The following is a 17863-nucleotide window of genomic DNA, read 5'->3' on the forward strand; positions in this document are numbered from 1 at the left end:
CCTTCCTTCCTTCCTTCCTTCCTTCCTTCCTTCCTTCCTTCCTTCCTCCCTCCCTCCCTCCCTCCCTCCCTGCCCTTCTTCCTCACTCCCTTCCTTCTTCCCCTCCTTCCTTCTCTTCTCCCTCCCTCCCTCCCTCTTCTCTGTCTTCTCCTCTTCCTCTTCCTCCTTCTTAATCTCTAGGCAAGACAAAATACTCAAGAAAGATGTTTTTCATATTCATATTTCATTTTCTACTTTTTTGTAGCTAATAATCCCAAATAGTTATCATGTTAACCTATTACGATCCCCTTCCCACATCTTGCCAGAAGAGAATGTTGGAACTCATGGGTAGAGATATGTAGACACCTATGTTATTGTGGGAAGCTGAGCACATCTGATTTAAAATTTGTGAGGTTGAAATGAATACATGTGTTAGAAATCTTGTCGGGTCTTTCTAACCCATTAATTGCAATCATATAGATTCTATTCTACATATCTATTGGTGTGAGAATCTTACTGGATCAGTGCATTGGAGAATCACAGAGTCAAGAGATGATAGTGTCCAAATTCTCTTTCAGGGAAGTTATCTCTTTCACAACATCCCTGCTGTACAATCGTCCAATCATCAGTAATTGTCTATGCCTCCTTGGACTCGTAATGACTAACAATGTGTTAGTTTTTCTAGGACTGCCATAACAAATTACCACAAACTCAGTGGCTTAAAACAATAGAAATTTCTTCTCCCACAGTTCTGGAGACTAGAATACTGAAATTAAGGTGTTGGCAAAGCCATGCTCCCTGTGAAGCCTCTAGAGGAGGATTTTTCCTTCTTCTGGTTATATCTGGAGATATTCTTTAGTTGGTGGCAGCAAAACTCTGGTCTATGCTTCTGTTGGTGTCTCTCTTCCTATGGCTGTCTTCCCCTCTTATAAGGATACCGGTCATATTGGATTAAAGGCCAACTCTAATGACCTCATCTTAATTTGGTTACATCTGCAAAGACCCTGTTTCCAAATATGGTCACATCATAGATACCAAGTGTTAGGACCTCAGCATATCTTTGAGGGGAGGGGGCTGGGTCACGATTCAATCCATAACACACAGTGTAACTGAAAGAGCTAAATGATTTGCCTGGGTATGTCGCATTGCTCATACTTCTGTTTTTTGGCTTCTTGGCTAAGAATCCTTTACCTCTATCCAGTCCTGAAGCCTAGCCCATCATTTTTTCATTGTGATCCCTCCCACCCCATTTGCCTGACCTGGTATTGCAGGGAGATCCCAGACCTAGTCTTACTCCAGACTTACCCCAGACAGTCTTAATAATTCCAAGAAGTTTGTTTTATTGTTGGATAGGTTAAACTGTTAAAAGTTCTTTTTTATCTTTGGTACAAAATATGAGCCTGTGTAACTTCCAGCCTTTGGTCCTAATTTTTTTTTTCTGTAGTAACACATAAAACCAATACATTTATTCTTACAAATAATGCCATATTTTTATATCACTATAATTTACAAAGAGATTTCATATTGTCAAATTAAATCTCAACAAAAATGCTTGTAGATTAACAAAATGAATCATCCATGGTCATATGAACTTTGAGCTGCAAAACTTGGATTCCTTGAAAGTCAGCTGACTTTAGGGACAGTTCTTTATATTATGTCTTAATTGTAGTCCTCTTCCTTACCACACTCTTTTATTTATTTTTTAATTAAAAAATTTTTTAATTAAAAAAAAGTTGTGGGTGGGGTTTTTTGTTGTTGTTTTTTAAGAGAGAGAGAGAGAGAGAGAGAGAGCATGAGCGGGGGAGGGGCAGAGGGAGAGAGAGAAAATCTCAAGCAGGTTCCACACTCAGTGTGGAGCCTGACAGGAGCTTGATCTCACAACCCTGAGATCGTGACCTGAGCCGAAATCAAGGGTCAGTTGCATAACCGACTGAGCCACCCAGGCGCCCCATTACCACACTCTTTTAAGTATTTGACCAAACATTTACATATCCTAGTTTCTAGTAGTCTCATTCTTAGTTTTATTCCTAAGATCAACTTTTGTACAAATACTCTAAGAGATATATATGAGAATGTTCTTGGCAGCACTATTCAAAAGAGCAAAAACCTAGGAAAACCTAACAGCCCATTGACAAGAGAGTGGACATGAGAGTATTTTTATTCAGTGGAATATTATTTAGCAGTCAAAATTATTGAACAACAGCTTTTAGGATGGATAATATAAATATAATGTTAAAAGGAAAAGTTCCAAAAGCATACATTTAAATATGATATCCTTTTAAAAGTACAAAATAAAATAAAATGAAAACTATACTCTTAGGCTTACTTGAAGATGAGAGCTTATTATAAAAGACGAAAGGAAGGGATAGATAAACACAAGATACAAGATGGTGGTTTAAGTTAAGTGCAACAGGGAAATGCACGGTAATGACCACATACTAGTATCCAGTTACTATTGCTGTGTAACAAACCACCCAAAACTTAGTATCATAAAACAACTATTTAATAATGTTCACAGATTCTATGCATCAGAGATTGGGACAAGAAACAGTGGGGATATCTTGTGTTTGCTTCGTGATGTCTGAGCCTCAACTGAGAATACTGGAAGGATGGGCTGACTGTTTGGTAGTTGGGAACTGGAATCATCTGGGGATGTCCAGCTGTTGATGTTGGCTAATGGCTGGAACACCTATTTGTGGCCTCTCCACATGGATTCTCAGTGTGGGCTAATTTGAGCTTCTTCACAGCATGATGGCTGCATCCCAAGAGCAAGCATCCAATGGGAGAAAAGCAAAAGTGCATGTCATCTTTATGATCTAGTGTAGTTCTATAGTGTCACTTTTGCCAAACATTATTGGTCAAGGCAGTTACAGTGGTCCAATTTCAAGAGGAGGATACATAGACCTCACCACTGCACCGGTAGAATTCCAATATCATATTGTAAGAATGGGAGCTATTTTTGTGGCCATCTGCCAGAGATACCTTGTGGCCACTGCCAGAAGTAGAAGTAAGTTATTGCCAAGTTCTTATTTTCTTTTAGGGTGGTGAGTTCATGGGATCTTGCTACATCATTAAAAACAGACAAGCAAACAATCAAGCATAAAAATAAATAATTAAGAACATTTGCGGATTAGTGAAGAGAATGTGTCTTAAACCAAGTATTATGATTACTATACTTTTGTGTCCTTAAGTCCAATAAATAAATAAAAACAAACCTGAAGCTTATATTCATCTCCCTTAAAACTTGGATGCCCCAAATTTCTTTTTTTTTTTTTTTAAGATTTTATTTATTTATTTGAGAGAGAGAGAATGAGAGACAGAGAGCACGAGAGGGAAGAGGGCAGAGGGGGAAGCAGACCCCCCGCTGAGCAGGAAGCCCGATGTGGGACTCGATCCCGGGACTCCAGGATCACGACCCGAGCCGAAGGCAGTCGCTTAACCAACCGAGCCACCCAGGCGCCCCCTTTTTTTTTTTTTTAAAGATTTTATTTATTTATTTGAGAGAGAGAATGAGAGAGATCACATGAGAGGGGGAAGGGTCAGAGGGAGAAGCAGACTCCCCGCCGAGCAGGGAGCCCGATGTGGGACTCGATCCCGGGACTCCAGGATCACGACCCGAGCCGAAGGCAGTCGCTTAACCAACTGAGCCACCCAGGCGCCCCGGATGCCCCAGATTTCTTAAATGTTCCTCATCTGATGTGCTTTTAAAGCTTCTCACCATCTTGGTCATGCTCTTCTGAACATTCTCCAGTTAATCAGCATTTGTGTTAAAGTGTCACAACAAGAGGGCAAAGATGGACTCTATCTAATGCAGAATACAGTGGACTATTTACTCTTATAATCTGTATAGATTATTTCTATTAATACTAAGATTTACATTAACTTTTTTAGTAACCACCTCACATCACTGGCTCATACTGAGCTGAGGTCTGTTGAAATCTTTGCATTGTTTTTTTTTATGCCATGCCATACCATACCATGTTTTTCACATCATTGAATCCAGATTTTCTCGTCTTGAATTTTTAAATTGTTTTCACAAGTCTGAAAGTCATTTACATTTCTCTGTTTAATTTTAAATAGATTGTTTTCAGTCCATTTTTCAGAACTTTGAAACAAAGTAGAATCTCCATTGTATTGGTGTATTAACTGTCCTCACCAATTTTGTAACGTTCACACGTTTGATTAGTATGCTGACTATGTTTTGATCTAAGTTGATCAGCGGAGGGCAAAGAGTAAAACCCTGGTGGGTTTAGGATGTTGTGATTTGTTTTTAGTGAATCCAGGCTCTCTATCTTTCCTTTAAAAGGAAAAAGATTTTATTTTTTGAGAGAGAGAGAGGGAGAGCGAGGGAGAGAGCATGAGCAAGGGGAGGGGTGGAGGGAGCAGGGAGCCCAACATGGGGCTCGATCCCAGAACCCTGAAACCATGACCTGAGCTGAAGGCAGACACTTAACTGCTTAATCAACGGAGCCACCCAGGTGCCCCCAGACTCTCTTTCTTTTTAAAGGGTAAACAATTCATTGACATATTTCTCATTTCAAGAGAAGGTGATTGTTTTATTTTGCCAGTCTATGGTTTTCAGAATCTATTTGAATTGATTTCCTCATTCATTCATTCACTCATTCATTCATTTCACAGACACTATACTAGGTAAGATGCAATAAAAGTAAATAAGTAAAAAAAAAAAAAAAGCAAATAAGATGTAGCCTTTAACTTCAAAGACCTTGTATTTTGTTTCTCCTGCTCCCCACTCCTTTGGAAATCAGGGTTTTGGGTATCTTAGGTCTTCTGGCACAGCTCCATCATTTCGCTTAAAGTGCTTAAAATGGGATCAGATTTATGAATGTTATATTGGGAAGACAAGGGTAGGGTAAGAGGGCAGGAAATTGCCACCTCACTGAGCAAGTCTTTGTGGAGAAGATGGAATTTCAGGAAGTCTTAAAACACTTGATGAATTTTGTTTAAATCTTGACTGAATTTTGTTAGATTTGACATAATACAGAAATACAGTAGAACTTAGAACTAATTATTAACTTGGTCTGAAACACATAGTAAGTGTAAACATTTTTACCGCTGTTGGAATAAATCTTAGAATGTGAGGACTAGCATGCATCTCTCACTAAAACTAGTTTTCTTTAAAAAGGAATTAGCCTTATTAAATTTCCCACTGAAAGTTTTATTTTGATATTCTGTATGTGCACGTAATACGAGGCGTAAAAACTTCTGGAAATAGTGCCTCAGGCATTGAAGAAACAAAGTTTACACATTTTATTGTAGAACCCACTTTTTTCTTCAAAGCAGTAATTTTTACTGCCTGGTTTTGCTCCATGATTGTGCTAATAAATCTATAGGGATAAGAAATTGAGATTTTTACTAGAAGTGAGCCAAGTGTAACTCTTTCCCAAAACTTAAGTGTTAGCACTGTCATTTCGCTACTTAGATGGACTTCATTTTACCACTCAGTTATTCTTTCCAACCCCAATTTTGCCCTTTATGCCAGGTATGTGGAGGGGGGGAGCATTTTGCAACTGTTTTCTTACTTGTCTGCCCCTTCCCGGTGATCTAGCAGTTTGTTCTTTCAAAGTGGAAGGGGGCAAAAATAGACTGCCATGGTTCCCTTTCCTTAGTTTTGTTGTTTCTCTTCTCAAAGACTAGTATTGGCCAAATTGAAGGTGGTGAGAAGCATTGAATTTGGGATGGCTTTAGTGACAAAGTAGTTTTTCTTAGGGCTTCTTAGAAGCAATCAGTCATTGAGAGATTCTTAAAGAGAAAGGAAACAAATAATACAAAGAAGGTGGACATGGTGAGGCTGTAGAAATTGTTGCCACATATTCAAGGATATTTCTTCAATTACTATGCTATTGAATAAAGTCCTGGACTGATTTCTCTGCCTCCAAAGAAAGACTACTCTTTTAATTTTTTTTTAAAGATTTTATTTATTTATTTGAGAGAGATTGAGAGAGCACGAGCGGCGGGAGCGGCAGGCAGAGGGAGAAGCAGACTCCCTGCTAAGCAGGGAGCCCGATGTGGGACTTGATCCCAGGACCCCGGGATAATGATCTGGAGCAGACGTTTAACCGACTGAGCCACCCAGGTGCCCCAAAAGTCTACTCTTAATATTATTTCTTTTCTTGGTTTTTTTGGGGGGAAAGAGGGTAAGGGGATGTGGGGACCAGAGGCAGGACCAGGAGGGATGTTGGAGAAGGAAAGGACAGCACGGAAGTAGGGAAAGGAAGGGGAGGTGGAGGTAGGATGCCTTGTATATCTGTAGGAACTGAAATGAGATTTCTTATTAAATTCCAGACTTGGGGGGGTGCCTGGGTGGCTCAGTCGGTTAAGCATCTGCCTTCGGTTCAGGTCAGGATCCCAGGGTCCTGGGATCGAGTGCCGCATTGGGCTCCCTGCTTGGCAGGGAGCCTGCTTCTCCCTCTCCAGCTCCCCTCTGCTTGTGTTCCTTCTCTCGCTGTCTCTCTCTGCCAAATAAATAAATAAAATCTTAAAAAAAAATTCCAGACTTGGAGTGCCTGGGTAGCTCAGATGGTTAAGCGTCTGCCTTCGGCTCAGGTTGTGATCTCCAGGTCCTAGGATCGAACCCTACGTTGGACACCTCGCTCAGTGGGGAGTCTGCTTCTCCCTCTGCCTCTTCCCCTGCTCATGTGCATTCTCTCTCTCTCTCTCAAATAAATAAATAAATAAATAAATAAATAAATAAATAAATCCTTAAAAAAATTCCAAACTTGAAGGCAATTTGGGGAACATATTGATGGCCAATACCATGTCACACATTATGGTGTTGGGTATTGTAAGGCAAATTCAGAACTTCTGAAATTCTCTCTATTCTACTATGATAGAGAAGGAAGATGGAAAATGGCTTTGAACAGGCTCCTTTACTTGGTCAGTGGGAAGGTGAGCAGGGCATATTGGCAAGTTATGATTCACTGATTTATAAATTATTTACTAAAATTAAATATATACTTCCTTTTTGGACATAGCATGAGCTCATAAACTTGAAAGATGACATTTGCCTTTCAGAAAGCCTCTTATGGGGCGCCTGGGTGGCCCAACCATTAAGCGTCTTCCTTCGGCTCAGGTCATGATCTCAGGGTCCTGGGATCAAGCCCCGCATCTGGCTCCCTGCTCCGCGGGAAGCCTGCTTCTCCCTCTCCCACTCCCCTTGCTTGTGTTCCCTCTCTTGCTGTGTCTCTCTCTGTCAAATAAAGAAAATCTTAAAAAAAAAAAAAAAAAAAGAAAGCCTCTTATAGAAGTTGATACATACATTTATTGTTAATATATTGACTATGGTAAAATTATGGTAGTAAAGCTTCTGTCTTATAACCTACTCTTTTCAAGTGATTCATCATCTGTTGCCTTAGCAGATACACTGTTTATATTTAACTTTCCTATCCCATGTTTTTATCCTTTATTTAGTCTTTAACTTACTCTCAGAAGTCTCCCATCGTCGACTGAGGTTTTTAAGACAAGAAACAACTCTTATTATTTTTCCAAAGAAAATTAATAATAAAGGGGTACCTTATCTCATCAATCTTTTTTACCCTTTTTCCGAATAATGAATCCATTTGAAAATCTATTGAAACTATGAGCCTTCTCTTCCTAAAATATATATAGCCAATTTTGCACACAGTTTCAGGGGGGATAAAATTTCCTTAAAGGTGCAGGGGTCCCAGCTTAATATACTTTATTTGGGATGTGGGGCAGCAAGAGTGAGCGTGAACTATATTGTTAGGGACTAGGCATAGAGATAGCTCTGGTACAGGAACAGCAGGAGACAGGTGTTGTACATTTTTGCACAGAATATTTCTTGATGGTGTGGGAGCTTCTTTAATTAAAATATGATGAGAACAACTGGCCTCCAGCTAGCATTGGCAACACAACAAGAATGTCAATAAATGCATCACAGAAGAAAACTTCCAGCCACAGCTGTTTCTAATGGAGACTCCGAGTCTGTAGCCCTACAGACAAGAGCTTCAACTTTTCCATTCTGCTCACACTTGCTGTAGCATCTTTAATGTTGAAAATAAACTGAGAACTTCCCCAGAATTGTTAAAAATACCACCAAGGGCATTTAGGCTTTGTAAAACACTGGAAAAGTCGTTAATTCCAAACAACTCATCACATGTCTCGTTGTGAGTCACTGAGCAAACAAAAAAAAAAACGAGCTCCAGGACTCATGACTTGGTTGTCTCCTTTAACTAGTAGACCCCAATCCCACTGGCAGCGTGCAAGGGCTTGGCTCCAGGAGGCAATGCCCAAAGTGGAGGGCAGGGAGCCCTGGCGAGCACATAATGGCAGCTCCCGAGACAAACACATGATGCGATGCATCCCAGATGGGTCAGGAATGATCCTGGGACAAGTCAGAACACGGGGCTTCTGGTTTTATTCCCCACATTTGGCAGTCGCCCCTCTCTGCTCTCGGTTTCCTTAGCTTTAAAATGGGACTAAAGTGAGAGTGAAGCAAGAAAGTAAAGTGTTCTGAAACCTGCAAATCATTAATCTAATGGAAGGCATTATAATTTCTCCACTTTCACATAATTGGAAAATGACGGTAAGTAAAATACATCCCCCAGTGCCTTTTCTAGTGTCGGTAACCTACTTTGAAGTCAGAGGAAGCTCTAAAGCAGGCACAATGTGGGAACTTATATACAGCAGTCCCCTCTTATCCATGGATTTGCTTTCTGCTTTTTCAGCGGGGAGTGGTCAACTGTGATTTGAATCAGGTAATCCTCCTTCTGAGGGATCCTCGGGTCCAACGTGCCTGCGTCACTCCCCTCACTTCATCTCCTCACATAGCCACTTTATCACCCCATATCATCACAAGAAGGGTGAGTACAGTACAGCAAGATGCTTTGAGAGAGAGACCACATTCACATAACTTTTATTCCATATATTGATCTGTTTTATTATTAGTTATTGTTGTTAATCTCTTACTGTGCCTGATTTGTAAATTAAACTATCATGGGTAGCTCTGTATAGGAAAAAAACATATATCGGGCTTGAAACTATCTACGGTTTCAGGCATCCACTGGGGATCTTGGGACGAGTTCCCGTGAATAAGGAGGGACTACTGTATACTTATTCCTATTCCTGGTGGGGAAAGAAGGGCTTGAAAATGTAAACAAATCATGTAACTACAACACATTCCCCTTATTCTTTTCGCATAATGGAGCTGAGTAAAATTTGTTCTACAGTCTTGATTAAAAAGAAAGAAGTGAGCAATTCACCTGAACGGAAAGGGAAGAGAATGAAATTTTTGAAAGTTCATTATGTGCCAGACACATTACATATTTTATCTCATATAATCCCTACAACCACACAGGAAGAAAGTAGTATGTTTCTTATTTTACAGAGAAAGCTGCAGCCTGGCGAGGTCAGGTGGTTTTCTTACCACTCAGCTGGGTATCAAATCTAGGATTTAAATCCAAGCCTGTCCAACTCCAAAGCATATGTTCTTCCTACATACATACCATGGTCCACCCTAAGCATTTTATTGTGAAAAAAGGACAAATTTGATTAAACACAGTAAAAGGAATAGGCCAGTTCATTTACCAATTCAATAAGACTTTCTTAAATATGTATTATATATGGGACACTGACCTAAGTACTAGAAATACAAAGATACAATAAGAGAGCACTTGTTCACAACAAAAGCTTCTTGAATTCATCTACATTGATCAAAAAAGAGAACTTCATTTAAAAAAAGATGGAAGCAACTCCCAAGCATGATTCAAATCTTTTTAACTAACAGGGAGCTTTTATTTCATGAAGTCTCTCAATATATTAACATAGGATCATCTAAAACTAAGAATTTCTTCAAAGATCTTGAGATCTCCATCTCCAAACCTCATGCCACATCTGAAGTTTTAACTGGAGTGATTTCATACACCTTCATGGTCAAAAGAGAGTCGTCTATCATGTGGGCTGACAAAGACTACTCAAATGTCTACGTGGCAGGAGCCAGGAGAGTCTTGAATAATTAGATTCAGGTTCAGTAAATTAAGATTAAGATGTCCCTGAATTTTGAACCACTATGTTGTGAGACAATGTCTTATCATGTCAGTTGAGCTATATTTAAAAAAGTATTTCTTTTTTTTGGTGCTGACCGTGAATATCATCACTGCCTAGACATTTTGGACTTTGTTTCAGAAGGAATTCCAAATATTACTTATAAGAAGCCAACTCTAATCTCTTAATGACAAAATGTATCCCCAACCACTGAGAATAAGGTAAAATGGCAAAACAAACGCAATGCTTTTTACTTGAAGGATCTGCCAGCAGAGGGCAATATTAGTTTTCACACTTTTCCTAATACCTCTACTGAACCTAAACCATTAAGTATAAAATAGCTATTTTAGTAGAAACCTTAGGTTGTAATTTGTTGTTGTTGTTCTATGCAAATAAAACTAGTAACATAGTAAAAGCAAAGATAAGGCATAATGTTGATTATTAAAATTCCACCATCTCTGATAAGAATTAATGAAAACTAGAAAACTCACAAGAGGTCTAGATATTTGTTGATTATAATGCAGGTGGGAGGTTATCAACTCTTTATGGTTATTTTCCTAGTGTTTAACATATAGAAGGTTCTCAGTGACTTTTCATTGAATGACTTATGAGTAAATTAATGTTGATCAAATATATACATATGTGGGTTGGGATGGAAGCTGAGGGTTGGATGAAAACTTCTCACACTTCCCTCTCATTAAGAATTCAATCATTTTTGTGCATGGTTTCTCTGAATGCTTCCACTACCACCTTGGAAAGGAGTTTGGTCTTTCTGAAAATTTTAGGGCAATCATAAATCAATGAGCTTAATCTTCATAGCTTTGCATTAGTGGAAGATAAACGCTATTCCTGAATTTTCTGTAGGAGAGTTCTGAGGCTTTTATAAGATTGGCAAATATTGGACTTATGAAAAGTAAAATTAGGAAAATTAAAATATTGTTGATTAATTGCTGGTTGAATTAAATGAGCCACTTGATAGAAATAAAGTCACAAAAACTGAAACTATGATTTTCTTAAGGCTGAATTCACTTGAGAGATATAACACAAATTGTGAGTCAGTGTGCATCTGGATGTCTATGAATCTTATTTTGTCAATTTTGGTGTGCAGTTATTTTATCATTGTTTATTTTGTTCCTTACATAGGGTGACAGCAGCAATGTTGGGAGTTTGAATTAGTTGGCATAATGCCATTTTTTCCCAACATCTGTTAAATATGGTTCTAATTTTATACTCTGTTTCAGCATATAGCTAAATATTTAGCATTAAAAAATGTCCTTTGGGGATGACTGAATGAGTTTTGATGCTTCCAAAAATTCATTGTGCATTTGTGTTTAGAGAATCAACTTTAAGGCATAAACTACAAGCCCAGTGGGAAGAAACCTTTTTCTGTGCACTCTTGATGTTTAGTTTTTTGGACAGCCTCTAAGTCACAGCAAAAGAAATTTATAGAGATGCTTTAAATGTAGTACAGAAAATCGTCTACTGAGAGACTTGGGATTAGACGCAGTGTGAGTACAAGGATTTTGCTGAAATTTTGTCGATCACATCTCAGCAAAGTTTTCCCACTCGAGTCATTTTTTTTTTTAAAGATTTTATTTATTTATTTGACAGAGAGAGACACAGCAGAAGAGGAAACACAAGCAGGGGGAGTGAGAGAGGGAGAAGCAGGCTTCCCGCGGAGCAGGGAGCCCGATGCAGGGCTCGATCCCAGGACCCTGGGATCATGACCTGAGCTGAAGGCAGACGCTTAACGACTGAGCCATCCAGGTGCCCCCTACTCAAGTCATTTTTAGGTTAAGGCAGCTCGAGTGCCATAAGAAAGTAACACAGTTGATCTATCATCAATAAGATGTTCTGTGTAAGTCGTTTTTCTAGAGAGGGATTTAGGTGTATGCTATCTTGGCACACTCTTCTTATACCACATCGACTAATGGCCACAAGGCCACAAGCCGGTTTTGGGCTGGAGTCACCAATGCCACAGTCAAATGAAGTGATACAGATGCTGATGACTCTGGTTTCATTAGCAGGCTGTTCTGATTGAGATAGCAGTTGCAATTTATTATAGATAGGGCTTTTTTTTTTTTCAATCACAAATCTCTTCTTTTTTTTTTTTTTAAAGATTTTATTTATTTATTTGACAGAGAGAGAGACACAGCGAGAGAGGGAACACAAGCAGGGGGAGTGGGAGAGGGAGAAGCAGGCTTCCCACCGAGCAGGGAGCCCGATGCGGGGCTCGATCCCAGGACCTGGAATCATGACCCGAGCCGAAGGCAGACGCTTAACGACTGAGCCACCCAGGCGCCCCAATCACAAATCTCTTCTATCCTCAGTGTTTCAGTAATAACCCTGTACTTTCTAAGCTTTGCTTGAGCAGCAGTGATTTGCCACATGGCAGCGAGCGACAGTAGCATTATTGCTTTAGGGTACATTTTCAATGTTTATTTATGCTATATAATGCCTCTAGTCTGATTTCCAATAGGCCCAGTAGAATGTCTTTCAGATGTTCAGTCTTTGAAGTTTAAGACATTACTCTGTTGGTAAAATATTCTCGCGAATTACCATGAATTATTTAATTCACCTCATTGTATGAATGACAAATGACTAATAAAAATTACTTGGATTTTCTTGATGCTATGATATTCATGACTCATTAAAAACGGTTTGGGGGGCAACTTTTGCTATTTGTTTTATTTTTTAAATAACCTTTTTATTTTACAATAATTTTAGACTTGTAGAAGGATAATGCAGATAGAGCAGAAAGAAAGTTCCTTTATACTCTATATCCAATTTCCCATCTTTCATTGTTATGGTAGATTTATTGCAACTAGTGAACCAATATTAACTAAATATTAACTAAACTCCACCATACTTTACTCATATTTGCTCGGTTTTTACCTAGTACTCCTTTCCTGTTCCAGGATCCCATGCAGGATAGCATTTGCACATTAGGATTCTCTGACTGTGACAAGAAGTCTTGAGGGGGGTTCTTAGATAGAAGATGACAGATGCTATTCTCATCACATCATATCAACAGTATGTGCTATCAATGTGACTTTTCATTGTTGATGTTAATCTTGATCACCTGGTGGAGTTAGCACTGGCCATGTTTCTCCTTTGTAAAGTTATTTCCCCTTTTCTTTACTGTATTCTTGAGGGGTAAGTCACTACGTGCAGCCCACATTTAAGGGATAGGTATTTATCTTCCATCTTTTTGACATGGGGTTATGCATATATATTATTTGGAACTCTTCTGCATGGGAAAACAATCCTTATTTATTTATTCAGTTATTTATTTGTATCCTAATTGACTCAAGGATATTTATTTCATACTGTGGGGTATAATCAATATTATGTTATGTTTTTGCTCAAATTGTTCCAACTTTGGCCACTGGAAGTTCTTCTCAGTTGGTTTCTGTATCCCTTTGACATATCTCACCATTGTTTATGTGTGTTCGTGTATCTTTGTTTTGTTTTGCATTTCCTTCATTTATGGCCCTGTAAGATGCTCTAAGCTCATCTTGTATATTCTCTGTCCCAGAGTTAGAATCAGTCATTTCTCCAAGGAGCTCTGGTTTCTTTTATTGGAAATTGCCATTAGAAACAAAGATTTGGGCACTAGGTTTACTCACTGCTATTCACATGCCGTGTTACCTGTCATTGTTTCTAGGTTCTCGCAACTGACAGAGCGAGGAAATACATGTGTGTGTATTAACCTGCATATATACACATCTTAGTAAGTATTTTTACATACATCCATAAGTACTGTAATAAGTCAAACTTGGGTTCAATCTATTTTTTTTTTTGGCTTTTTTTTGGATGTTCTTTTCTTTATTTCTCAAAGTAGTAAGAAGGATGTTGAGTTCCATGGGTTATGGATAGTAAAGTTGTATGCTCTGTTGTGAGCTTCGGTCAGCTTGGCTCCTGTCATCTCCCCACGCCAGTTCTCTCTCAGGTAGAATTCAGTCCTTCTGTCCTTCCACATATTCAGACGCTTGACATTTACCTGGTATTGCTGGAGGCTGGGAAGTCCAGATTGAGGTGCTGGCTGGCTGGCAGACTGGGTGTCTCCATGAGGACCACTTCCTGGTTCCTGTGTTAGAGTTGGAGACATTCTGCATGTCTCCAGCTCTAACCTGTTATCACAGTTTCACACTAGCCTCCTTTTTACTTAAATTAAAAAAAAAAAAAAAGATTTTTAACTGAGTATAGGCTGAAAATAAAAAGGAAGGAAAGAAAGAAAGAAGATTGGTTTTCATGATACATTCCCTTATTTCTTTAAAGGAACCTGGAATTATTTATTATATGTTGGTTAATGTATTTTGAATATAACTAAGGTATTTAAATAAAAAATTAAAGGCAGGAAGCTGAATCTAGTTTACTATTGAAGCCAGCACCTTTACCCTTTCATTAATTGGTATAGGAAAAAAAAAAAACAAAAACATTGTGGAAGGTTGTGACCAGCTGTAGTTCTTCTGAAAACAGAAGAAAGAGGATTAAATTATATTAGAAGAAATACAAGGAGGAAATATTCTGATAAAGAGAGTTGCTAAATGTTAGAATGTAAGATAAGAAGTTAGAATTTTTCCTCTGTTTTTTAAAATTAGGACAGGGCGCCTGGGTGGCTCAGTTGGTTAAGCGACTGCCTTCAGCTCAGGTCATGATCCTGGAGTCCCGGGATCGAGTCCCACATCGGGCTCCCTGATCGGCGGGGAGTCTGCTTCTCCCTCTGCCCTCTTCCCTCTCGTGCTCTCTGTCTCTCATTCTCTCTCTCTCAAATAAATAAATAAAATCTTAAAAAAAAAACTTAGGACAGATTCCCAGCTGTCTAGAATAGTAGGTGTTTTCTAATTTTCAAAGCTCTTTTCCCTCCCTGAATTCTGACACTCTTTACATCTGTAATCAAAACCTTAGCCTAGGAGAGCCCCTACTCTGAAGATGTGGGAGGAAGGTGTGCAAAAAGAGAAGAAATATTTCACCCTTAAAAAAAATCATACTTAGAATAAAGGTGAAAATAGAAAATGGGTTATATCTACTACCTGAGCTATACTTTCATAGCTTTTCATATTTTTCAGTATCAAGTAAATCCATATTGGAACATTAATCTTCCTTTTTTTTATAGCCCCTGATGGCTAATAGAAACTGGTCACAGGTGCTAATGGATGTTTCCTTCTAATCCATAGGTAAATGGCTGGATATTCACAGCTTTATACCATTCCCTTTTTAGACTTAATTCCCTTTTTAAAGAGCCATTTTTTAAAACTTACTTCCTGCTAAATTGTCCTCACTTCTACAACTCTTTATCTATCTGGAGGTAAGTAAAGATAAGTTTCACATAAACAGAATGGTTTAAAACAAGATGGTTTGAACAATTATTTTGGCCTTGTAATGATTAATTTTCTCTACAGAATATTTATTTTCATAAAAATGTCACATTCAGGCTAGTAATAAAATTATTTTGCATGGTGACAATGTAGTGTATTGGAAAGAGTCCTAAAAGACCTAGGTTTTACTCCTGGCTGTACCACATACTACTGATGTGATCTGGGGTAAGGTGTTTGACGTTCTGAGTTTAGTTTGCTTATCTCTGAAATAGTTAAGAAATACTTATCTTACAAGGTTATTTTGACTATTCATCTATATGAATTCACCCGTGTGCTAAGAACAGGGTTAAAGTACTCATGGGTACTTAATAGTGTACCCATAGATGGCTGTTACTATTATTATCATTATACATTCAGCAGTTCATTAGACATTATTGAATTCCTATGGTGTGTTGGGCATTACGTGCTTATAAAAATGAATTGAACACAGCCCTTATTCTCAAGGAATTCATAGCATTGTGGGAAAAATGTAAAATTATTTGAATTGATAAATAATGAGGAAGAAAGCTCAGAAATAGGCTTGGGGCAGGAAGAGCTCATTCAAAGCCAAAGAAAGCTTGATACACAAAGCAAACCAAGAAACCAAGACCATAGTATCATTTCTTTTTTCCTGAAAAGGGCTATACGGTATTGGTCTTATTATATTAATGATGAGACTCTGAAATATACTATAAAGCAATTATATATCTCAAAGTTTCATCATTAAAATTTTCAATTTTATTGTAAAATAATAGGGAAAATGCAGACAGGAAGCAAAAGGAGGAGAATCAAAGTGAAGGGGAGTAAGATGTGAGAACCACAACAGATGATCTGACTTCTTTGTGTGAACTTCATCTTCAATTTCCTCTTCTGTGAAATGGGGATCATTCTTTTAGTGACCACATAGTTTTGGGATAAGGATGAAAGGTTCATACATGTAAAGCCCTTAAAACAGTGCATGGGACATAGGAAGTACCAATTCATCAGGTATGGGGGAAGAGGAAAGGTTATAGGTCCAAAATAGATGGCCAGTATGACTTCAGAATTTTATGAGATCTTAGACCAGTCACTCTCTGAGCCTCGGGTCTCTCTGCAAAATGAAAGCCATAGGGTAGAAAAATGATTTCTACAATCCTTTCCAGCTTTTGAATTGGGATAAAGTTGCAGAAAAGATGGGGTGGATATGGCCAAGGTCCTGACTTTATGGGGACAGAGACTCCCTGTGAGAGAGGATGGAGGCCTGAGAGGACATCTGGAGGGGGTCGTTCAGGATAGATTTTAATTTCTTCAACATTTTTTTCAGAAAGTGAAGTGGAGGTATTTTTGGTTCAGGCTCCTTCCATTAAGTGTTCAGCTAGGCTTTTAACGATTTTTTCCCAAGTAGCATGAGGACAGCTTGTAGGTCTCTTGGTCTTTATTTTGGGAGCGGGTGGATCCCTGAGATCCTTATAGAAAAGATCACAATTGAAACACAAACCAGAATCACGAGTCCTCGAGAACTAGGACACTGGCTGAACCAAAAGGGAGGCTCCCTTTTGACCAGCTACCAGACACATGGTGCTTGTGTCTTCTCCCACTCACTGAGAGCGTTTTCTCCTCGTTAGGCAGCTGACTTCTCATTCCATGACAGATGATGGGAATTTCAACTATGTAAGGAGTAGGGGACCAGGCCCCTGGTGCTTTCTTCCTTCTGGGGCTGTCCCCCTTGCTGACCTCAGGCTTTGTGGTTCACAAAAAGTAAAAGCAGAGTGTTACATTCCCTGAAGTATGCCTTGACATAGTTATTCTGTGCTTTCTTCTCTTGACATTAGTACCAAAAGAGAATAAGAATGTAAACATCTGTTTCATATAAGCTAATTCTAGACTTTTAACTTGATTAGTATAAGAGAATATTTGATGTGATTAATTTTCCAGTTACAACACAATGGCTTTCTGTTCTTTTATTGCCTTCTTAAGGGAGACAAGAGAAGAAAAAAATAACCTAACTTTCTTCTTCTTCTTTTTTTTTTTTTATTTCATAACAGTGCCAAGTATAACCATTATGGTTGGTGCAAAACTAATCTACTTTTAATTCAGTTGTAATAACAAGTTACCTATCCTGTAGAAATGTGCTAAAATAAACATAAAATAATGCTGGGCCTCATTACATAGAGAACCAAACATCATGGGAAGGATCATTCATTGAGGATAACATCAAACCATCTAGTGATTTGCAGGAGGCAGTTAACAATAAAGCAGTATATGTATATATGACTTTATAGCAATCTTCAGGACTCATTCTTCTAAGTCAGTGTTTTTCTGAGCTATGCTTTATCAAGCCTAGTGTGATGAATGCTTCCAATTAGGTGATCACTTGAAATACTTAACCAGCGAGCAGGATCTTATCTTCTCCAGAGAAGGAAGAAGAATTTCAAGAGAGAAATCTGAATCAGAGAGAGGGTTTTAGTATTGACTTTGCTATAAATGAGCCACACTACTTTTATTTATTTATTTATTTAATTTGA

General features: G+C 38.5%; 1 long non-coding RNA gene across 2 annotated transcripts in view; it reads left to right on the top strand.

The window, feature by feature from the left end:
* Nucleotides 1–13697, top strand: part of LOC118014401 — a 26164-nt gene extending 12467 nt beyond the window's left edge. The window contains exons 2-3 of one of the 2 annotated variants that reach the window (XR_004680276.1): nucleotides 8685–10220; nucleotides 13667–13697. This is a non-coding gene — a long non-coding RNA (uncharacterized LOC118014401). Of the gene's footprint in view, nucleotides 1–8684; nucleotides 10465–13666 lie in introns of those variants that run through there. The other variant, XR_004680275.1, reaches the window with a different exon arrangement.
* Nucleotides 13698–17863: the final 4166 nt, after the last annotated feature.

This window comes from Mirounga leonina, unplaced genomic scaffold, assembly GCF_011800145.1.
Source record: "Mirounga leonina isolate KUSES-001 unplaced genomic scaffold, KU_Mleo_1.0 Mir_154, whole genome shotgun sequence".
Taxonomy (NCBI): domain Eukaryota; kingdom Metazoa; phylum Chordata; class Mammalia; order Carnivora; family Phocidae; genus Mirounga; species Mirounga leonina.